This window comes from Chinchilla lanigera, unplaced genomic scaffold, assembly GCF_000276665.1.
Source record: "Chinchilla lanigera isolate Chin_1 unplaced genomic scaffold, ChiLan1.0 scaffold00011, whole genome shotgun sequence".
NCBI classification, from domain to species: Eukaryota; Metazoa; Chordata; class Mammalia; order Rodentia; family Chinchillidae; genus Chinchilla; species Chinchilla lanigera.
Genome location: NW_004955412.1, coordinates 27,315,204 through 27,324,898, shown reverse-complemented (window position 1 = coordinate 27,324,898; position 9,695 = coordinate 27,315,204).

The following is a 9,695-nucleotide window of genomic DNA, read 5'->3' as shown; positions in this document are numbered from 1 at the left end:
AGTTGTAAGGGCAGGAGATGTGGCTCAGTGGTAGAGCTCTTGTGTAGCACATGTGAGGTCCTTGATTCAATCCCACCCAGTACTGCAGACAACAACAAAACACTGCAGTTGCAAAACAAAACAAAAACTTCCAAGGAGGCTTAGAAATGAATAACGAATTTTCTTTAACTTAGTCTGTAGTTCTGGTTAATTATCAGCCAGCCTGAGTGAGAAATAACCTTGGGAAAGGCTTTCAAAAAGTTATATGCAGTTTTTCTCTTTTTTTTTTTCCGGCCCATGTGTAGCTGACAAAGCATCTCTTTCCCTTGGGTTTGTCAGGTAAACAAGCAAAAAAGTCTGCAGATTCAGACTGCCATTTATATCTGCGTTATATTTAAGCTGGTAGATTTGCCTGTCTTAATTAAATCAGTAAAATTAAGCTAGTCTTATTTACCAAGGGTTTACCCAAGTAAACCATGAATTGGAAAAATGTTTAGGTTAACTTATAAAAGCTCAGGGGCTGGGGATTTAGCTCAGCGGCAAAAGCGCCTGCCTGGCAAGCGCAAGGTCATGAGTTCGGTTCCCGGTACCGGAGAAAACACCAAAAAAACCAAAAAAAAACCTTATAAAAGCTCATATGTTCTAAGCCATTTTGAATAGAAGAGTTTGTATTATATAAACATAACATGTATACTTAAAAATATACACAGAAACAAAGATGCTACAACTTTTATTTAAAAATTTTAGTCATGAGACATATGTAACTTATAAATGTTGGCTTTGTAGAGACAAAGGGAATTTTTTTCCTCCACTTTCTGAAAATTCATTGAAATAAACTGACAAAGAGACTCATTGGAGAAGAGACGTTTGCAGGAGTAATCACAGTATAGTTACCCGCTGGCTCAACTAGCTTCAGAAGCTTCTGCAGCCTTGTGTAGGAGGAAAGAGACAGGAGCAGGGAAGATGTTTGGCCCACAAAGACCATGGTTTGTCAGTGATTCTCACTGAGATCAAACTGGAAGAGTATCAGGTTGAAATGTGTCGAGGTGTGTTCACAGACCTCAGGTTTTCCTGCCGTGATAAGAGGTTAGTCTTTGTTTAATGAAATTTCACTGGGAAGACTAAAACCAATAGTGCACCTCCTTTGGGGGGACAGTTGGCATAAGGCGGATAAGAGAACTTTGCAGAAAGCTTCTCCACGGGGTGAGAGGGAGAAATGGAAACTCAGAGGGCCCTACATTTTGAGGTAGCAGTTTTAAGACCTGTCAGCATGTCAAAGCAGTCTCTGGGGGATTGTTTTCTGTGCCTCCATAGACTCAAATTATGTCTTTGCAAGTTAAGAATACCCACTTATATTGTTAAAACTTTTTACTAATACTACTGGAAAAGACCTTTAGGCTTTTAAAATTTGTTCAGCTTTTAAGTAAAAAATCCTTCCGACGCTCAGGCGTGGCAGTGTTCACCTATAATCTCACCACTCTGGGGGACTGAGGCAAGAGGTACTGAAGTTTGAGCCCAGCCTGGGCAGTTTAGCAACTTAAGGAGACGCTGTCTCAAAATAAATTTAAAAATTTAAAAGGGGGCTAGGGGTACAGCTCAGTATAAAGGTCCTGGGTTCAATCCCCAATATTAAAAAAAAAAAAAAAAAATGCCAACAAGAGATAAAGTTGGCAGAGAAAGCAGAGTGTGGTTAGCAGGGATTCAAAAAGGAGACTTAAGGTGACTGAGAAGCAGGACCCTATAGAGAGGCCATGTGTGTATCTGTGTGTATGCTGAATATCAGCTCCTAATTAAACTGACTTCTGGGGCTGGGGATTTAGCTCAGCGGCACAGCGCCTGCCTGGCAAGCGCGAGGTTGTGAGTTCGATTCCCAGTACTGGAAAAAAACAAAAAACAAAATAAATAAACTGACTTCTGAATATAGAGCTCTTAAAAAATCTTTTTCCAAAAAAAAATCTTGTTTCAAGTTGTGTTTGGTAACACATGCTTATAATTCTAGCACCTGGGAGGCTGAGGCAGGAGAGTTGCAAGTTTGAGGTTGGTGTGGGTTACATAGTGAATTTTAGGCCAGCCTGGGCTGCTTAGCCATACCCTGTCTCTGAAAAATATATATGTCATCAGATTTTAGCCAAGATAAGCAACAAAGATGACCTTTGGTTTGGTTCCTCTAAGAATCTTCCCCCTGGAGCTTACATTTTGAGAGGGATGACCAGATGAGAGATTTACATCTGAAAGGCACAAAGAAATAACACAAGCTTTTCAAGTTTGGAGGGGGACATGTTACTATAGAGTTTGTCTGCTCACCACTCAAAAGCCAATGCTCGAGAGACAAGAGTCCATACAAGGAATTCTGTTTACTCGAGGGCCTGTACCCTGAGAAGACGGGGATCTGTTGTCTCAGAGCCCCACCCCAGGGAATCGGGCACGGAAGGGCTTCTGTGAGCACAGCAGGGGAGTGGTGTGTAGACAGGAAGGCTGCTTGCTGAGTCAGGTATCCAGGCTGACACACATCTCCATCCCTTCTCTTTGGCCAGTGTGTCCTTGCAGTAACGACTGACCTTCATCTCCTAGGGCAATACCTGTAATTCTTAGACAAACATACTATTTTTCATGCAGTTAAACATTATTCCACTTCTAATTAAAGAATACTATTATCAAATCCTTGGCTTGAACTTTAATGTTACCTGAAGGCCATTTGATGTCCTGGGTCACGAAGAACCGAAGGAAGATTACTGACTAAGAGATCTTGTGTTGCTGACTCCAGCAGTTAGTATCCCAGTCATTTAAAGATGGTTTTACTTAGAATTTACAATGCTGGGCAATGCAGAAAAACTGTAAAGTTTACAAGGGCCAGTTTACAAGGTTGAGCTAACCCCGAGTAGAATGGTGTAGGACACTGGCTTGACGGTTACTACTGTTACAGTGTTTGCCAATTAGAGGTCTTGCCTATTAGAAGTGCTGTTTAGACTCTTAAGGACAGAACAGTTTAGTTTCCAGTGTCCTGACATTTTGCAGCTTCTCTAGTCATCCAGAGATGAATATGTAAGTTTAGGAGTTGATAAGAATAAATGGTTATCAAAGCCAGGCATGGTGGTATATGCCTGTAATCCCAGCTACTCAGAAGCCCATAGGAGAGCCACAAGTTCAAGGCCAGCATGGACAACCTAGATCCTGTCTCAAAAAAGAAAAAAAAAATTTTTGAAACAGAAATCTATTATGTACATAGCCCACTCACAGTGATCCTCCTGCCTCAGCCTCCTGAGTGCTGAGATTACAGGTGTGCACCACCACACCCGGCTCCTGTGTCAGAATTTGTAAAGGTCTGGGGATGTGGCTCAGTGGTAGAGTGAGCATATGTGAGACTCTGGGTTCACTTCTCAGTATTGAGTGCTTACACACACACATACACACACACACACACACACACACACACACACACAAAGTATACCCACAAATGAGTCAAGACCAGAATAAGCATAAAAAACAAGTCTTTTATGACTTTAACCAGGGTCTCCAAAGAAGAAGTAAAAAGATACAGCCCTTCCAAGATCCTGATCACTCGTGAAACCAGAAGGGGTTGCTAGCGATTGCGGGGTGTAACCCACATTTTTATCTGGTCATATTCTTGAGGGGCCAGCTTTTGGTTGGCTACCTGGACATGGGCCATGATCCCCCGTGTCTCAGTAGACAAGCTGAAAGGTGACCACAGTGGGTGAGGCAAGTGAAGGAAATAAAAGCAGACCTTGGTGGGCCAGGGGATTGAGAAGGATTACTAACAAATGGGTACCCCAAGAAAGTCTATTTATAGCTCAAACCAGGCCAAGCATGGTGGTGCATACCTATAATCCCAGCACTTGGGAGGCTGAGGTGGGAGGGTTGTGGTGCATTCCAGGCCAACCTGGGCTATATAGTGAGTTCAGGATCAACCTAAACTACATATGGAGACCTTGTCTCAAAAACAAAAAATTCAGACCAAATGATTCTAAGCTAGAAGAATCTATGGAGGGAAGGAATTTAGGGTGGGTTTAGAGGATTTCACCTCTGCTTTAAGTCTGATCTTTGTTCAAATGGGTGTAGGCTTTACTTTAGCTTTTTCTGGGTATTTTCGTTTCAAAGACAGGGAAGATTTGTGCCTCCCAGGGACTAAGAAAGACCTAGATAACAGGCTAGAATGGCTTTATAAAAAATCTTGCAGGGGATTTAAAACAAACTGAGTGTTAAAGGATTTTAACTTGTTCTAAGTCTGATTGCTGTTCTTTAATCTTGTTAAAGGCCCCTATTCTTCAGGTTTGGAATGAAAGTCTCAAAAAGAAAAAAAAGCTTTTTAAAGGTTGCCAATTTATTTATTTCAAAATGATTTGAACCAGTAAACCAGAATAAAAACACCAGAGTCAGTATATGAGAACACAGTTCACAGATAAAATTTCTCCTGCCAATCTGACTTTGGAAAGGAAGGAACAAAGAACATGTTTTTCAATCTGCTGCTATGGTTTGGATATGGTTTTGTTAGTGGGGTCTGGGGTGTCACGCTCTTCCCAGGGATTCTTTCTAGGGCCTTGTTATCCTAAACAAAGAACTGGACAAGAAATGCACAAAAGATAGCACAGTTTTACATTTTGTTAAAGGTAAGAAATGAAGCATGCTCTACAGTGAGTGCAAGCCAATTAAAGGTAGGAAAGAAACTATGCCCTGCAGAATGCAAAGTGGGCCATTGAAAGAGCTTACAGGGGCCACAAGATTAAAGGTTACTGTCTTTTATGTCTTCTATTTCAGTGTCAGATCTAGGCCGTGCTATCAAAAACCTGCTTGACTTTTTGCCCCAGAAGAATTGAAGACAGTAGTCTCTGATTGGTCTCAGGTGCAGGGCTTGGGAGTTGTTCTACACATGTTATGGATCATTGTGATTGATAGGTCATGTCCACTTGTCCAGCCAGCTGGCCATGCCCTAATCTCCTGCCTCAGTTTGTATCCCCTAAAGTTGTGTTCCCTCATGTGTTCTGGCAAGCATGAGGTCGTGAATTCAATTCCCAGTACCAAAAAAATAAATAAATAAAATAAAAGTTTATGTGTTGGAAGCTTGGTGCCTGGTGTGATAGTTTTGAGGTGGTGCAGTCTTTACAAGCTGAAGCCTACTGGAACGAGTACTGTCTTTGAAAGAGATTAGTGTCTTTTGTTCCTTGTTTCTTTTTATTTATTTTCTTTGCAGGTCTGGAGATGGAACTTAGGGTGTGCAGGGGGAGGCGGTTAGGCAAATGCTCTACTATTACAAGGAAGCCAGATATCCACACCACAAGGAACTGGCAACACATCTTGATTCTTTGTGTCTCTGACAAAACATTTCAGACAAGACACCTAGGCCATTGTATATAGAGTATAGGTAGAGTTAATTGCAAAATAAGAGATTTTTGAGAGAGAATAAATATACCTGAAGCATAAAGGTGGGCAAGCATAAAATGGCAGCTGCACTGGTTCTCAGATTACGTCCATAGGTCAGCCCGGTCTTTCCCTTCCTCCAAGGTCATTGTTCTTGCACAAATAAAATGGGCTGTGTTTACCTACTTTAGAGAGAAGTAGATCCGTCACTCCTTAGGTGGCTGTCTCTGTTTAGCTGGAGACCTTGAGATTTTTCTAACCTCTCACTCATCCTCTGGACTTTGCATAGCCACGGACCTTACCAGCAGCTCCGAAGATGTTACATAATCTCGAACTGAAGTTTGAAACCACAAGCTTGAGTGGACTGTATCTATAGCTAATGATTAGAAAGCAAAGGGGGAAAAATCACCCCTTCTTTGCTTTTCAAGTAGCCCCCAGCCCCCTGTGTTCAGCCTGTTAATAATGACTAACTTTTTGCCTCACAAACACTGCCACTGAGCTACACCCCCAGTGGATTAATGTAGTTCTTAGTTACTGTGAGAACAGGTTTCTATAAAAGAGAGTGAGCCTGAGTTGGGGGCATGGTGGCACACACCTGTAATCCCAGTGCTCTGGGAGCCTGAGGCAGAAAGATCCCAAGTTCTAGCCCAGCCTGGGCAACTTAGCAAGACCTTGTCTCAAAAAAGGCTAGGGATATAGCTCAGTGTGAAGGCCCTGGGCTCAATCCCCAGTACCTCCAAAACAAAAATACAGCCGGGCCTGGTGGTGAACATCTGTAATCTCAACACTCAGGAGATTGAGGCAGGAGGGTTGCTGTGAGTTTGAGGCCAGCCTGAACTACATAGCAAGACCTCACCGTAAAAGACAAAACACCAAACTAAACATTGAAGGTAAGTGACACTCTGAGCCAACTAGAAGCAACAGAGAACTTCTAACCTGTTAAAAAAAAATATACCCCAAAATTCACAACAAGCACATGTAATGGATATATTTGAAGCATTTCCTTTAAAATAAGGAATGAGACCAGGGTAGCGGCTTACTATCACTTTCATCATTTCACTGGGGGTGCTAGGAAGCACAGAATAGCAAAAATGGAACTAATCGTCTGGTTTGGTTTTGCAAATTAAGTGGCTATGGAAAACTCAATGAAATGGTTTTGTTTCGGTTTTTGAGACAGACTCTTGCTATGTAGTTTAGGCTGGCCTTAGCCTTGGCCTTGACTTCACTTCACTGTGTAGCCCAGGCTGGCCTTGAACTCATGGATCCTCTTGCCTCAGCCTTCCCAGTGTTGGGATTACAGGCATGCACCACCAGGCCCAGGGGAGATGTGGATTTTTACACATCACATTTTTATGTCCAGTTTTACACGTGGGGAGGTGCTATCATCACAATTGTTTTTTCTAAATAAATCTAAAAATGCAACCTAAATCCACTAAAAATATTACAGACTTTTTCCTGGAACCTGATAACCTATATATTATGAAGAAAAGTAAAGGAATAAGAGCAGTCAGAGTGATTCAGATGGATAAAAAGAGTGGGAACAACTGAGCTGCAAGGTTTCAAGGCGTGCAGGCAAGCCGGGCCTGGTGGCACATGCCTGTAATCCCAGCACTCGGGAGGCTGAGGCAGGAGGATGGTTGCAAGTTCAAGGCCAGCCTGGGCTACAAAGTGAGCTCAAGGCCAGCCTGAACTACATAGCGAGACCCTGTCTCAAAAAGACAAAAAAAAAAAACAACCAAAAAACAAAAGGCGTGCAGGGAAAGCTAAAGGAGAATGAAGAGGTGAGAAACAGACCCCACCTGTGACAGCATGTGACAAGGTGAAATCACGATCCATGGGGAAGAAGTCCAGTGACTGGGAGACAATTGAAAAAAACTGGGTCTCTGATTTAGAAACCAAGAACAATAACAACAACAAACCCAAACAAAAAATCCAGGTGGGTTAAAGCCCTAAATGTGAAAAGAAATAGAAAAAAAAACAACGGCTGCCTAACCTTTTGGCGAGGTCAGGGTAGGAGAAAATACAGCAAGGATGAACTTCCTAAGTCACAAAAAGCACAGATTACAAAGTCATAGTTCCAATATTTTATATTTTTATTTTTATATTAAAAATAAAACTATTCTTTAAAAATATACCTTTTATACTTTTGAAAAACACCTAATAAGTAAGAAGTACATACTTACATATTGAGGAAAAAAGAATGCCTTGGATTTTCTTCATAAAGGCGGTGGGGGTGAGGGACGGGGTAGAAGGTTGGCCAGGGGAGGGCTGGGGTGTAGCACAGTGGTAGCGCAGCTGCCTGCGAATGTGAACCGTCCTGGGTTCAGTCCCCAGCACCACCAACAAAAAGTTGGCCATGCATTGTTAATTATTAAACCCGAGCCCTTTTCCTTTTATATGTAGTTCTAAACCATATATATGGTTTTTTATTTTTAAAAGAAGAAAAAGTAAGACACACGTGTTTACCCACAGATTAACAAACATTTAAAAATCTGATAGTCTAAAGTGTAGGCAAGAATATAGGAAAGTGGGAACTCTTGCACACAAAAGATAGAGCACCAATTGGCTCCACTAACTTGGAAGTGGATTTGCCACCTGTAGTAAAAGTGAAGATTTACATTCTTTACTACCTCACTGTTCTCCCTCTAGGCTAAATCCCCCCCCCCCAGTACTGGGGATTGAACCCAGAGCCTTCACAGTGAGTTACATCCCCAGCCCTCTTTCATTTTTTATTTGGAGACAGAGTCTCCTAAGTTGCTACAGTGCTCAGGCTGGGCTCCAACATGGGATTCTCCTGGGTCAGCTCCTCAGAGTGCTGGGATACAGGTGTCAGCTGTGCACCACACCTGGTTGAAAATCTTGCTCATGGAAACATACAAAAAGTTCATAGTCTCATTGGGTCTTTTTCTTTACTTTTTTCTTTTTTATGGTATTGGGGATTGATCTAGGGACTACTGAGCTATATCCCCGACCCTTCCCCATTTTTTTCCAGATTTTGAGAGAGGATCTTGTTAAGTTGCCCATGTTGGCTACAAGCATATGATCCTCCTGCCTTAGTCTTTCTAGTGGCTGAGATCACAGGTGTATGGCACAATGTCTAGCTGGCTCTTTGGTTTTGTTTGTTTTTTGAGACAGGGTCTTGGTATATAGTTCACGCTAGCTTTGAAGTCACTATATAGCCCAGGGTAGCCCTGAACTCACAGTGATCCTTCTGCCTCAGCCTCCCAAGTGCTAGGATTACAGGTATTGGATACCACACCCAGCCATCCCTTGTTTTGAACAGCAAAAAAACTGGAAACAACCAAGTACCCATTTGTAGAAGAATGTGTAATTAAATAGTGGTCTATTTTCATGCTGAAAGGAAGGAATTAACTGGAGTGTCATGTATCAATGTATCTACATCCCACAAACAAATCCACGGAATACAAACATTATAATATTTGTATAGAATGCAAAACCATGTAAATTAAACAACATGTTGGCAGCGCTGCAAAAATGCAGTAACTTTATACAGAAAAGCTAGGAGTGATTAAGTTCAAATTCAGAATAGTGAGTATTTTTGTGGGGGAGTAAAGAGGACTGAAGCGTAGGGGACAAGGAAGCACCTTAGAGATGTTTTTTTTTCTAGTGTGGGGCATTGAACCCAGGGCCTTTGTACTGAATTATATTAGCAGGCCTTTTAGTTTTTTTGTTTTTTTTTTCCTGGTACCGGGAATCAAACTCATGACCTCACGCTTGCCAGGCAGGCGCTGTGCCACTGAGCTAAATTCCCAGCCTCCTTAGCAGGCCTTTTAAAAAAATATTTCTTCCTGGGGCCAAGGATATAGCTCAGTGGTCCAGCACTTGCCTGGCAAGCAGAAGATCCTGAGTTCAATTCCTGGCACCAAAAAAAATAAAATAAAATAAAATAAATCTATCTTCTTTCCTTCCTTCCTTCCTTCCTTCGTTTGAAAGGGTCTCACTATATAGTGCCGGCTGGCCTTGAACTCGCTTATATAGCCCAAGCCAGCCTCAAACTAATGGCAATCTTCCTGCCTCAGCCTCCCAAGTGCTGGGATGATAGGATGCACTACATGCCTGGCTCTTTCTTTACTTTTGAGACAGAATCTTGCTAAATTGCCAAGTTGCCCAGGCTGGACTTGAACTTGCATGCCTCTTCCCTCAGCCTCTCAGAGTGCTGGGGTTACAGATGTGTGTACCACTATGCACAGCTCTGAGTCATAATTTTGTTTGTTCTTGTTTCGAGCCAAGACTTGTGTTGCTATGTAGCCCGGGCCAGGCTCCAATTTCCTGCGATTATAGGCGTGCACCACTGCATCAGCATTATTCCTTTTTTTTTTTTT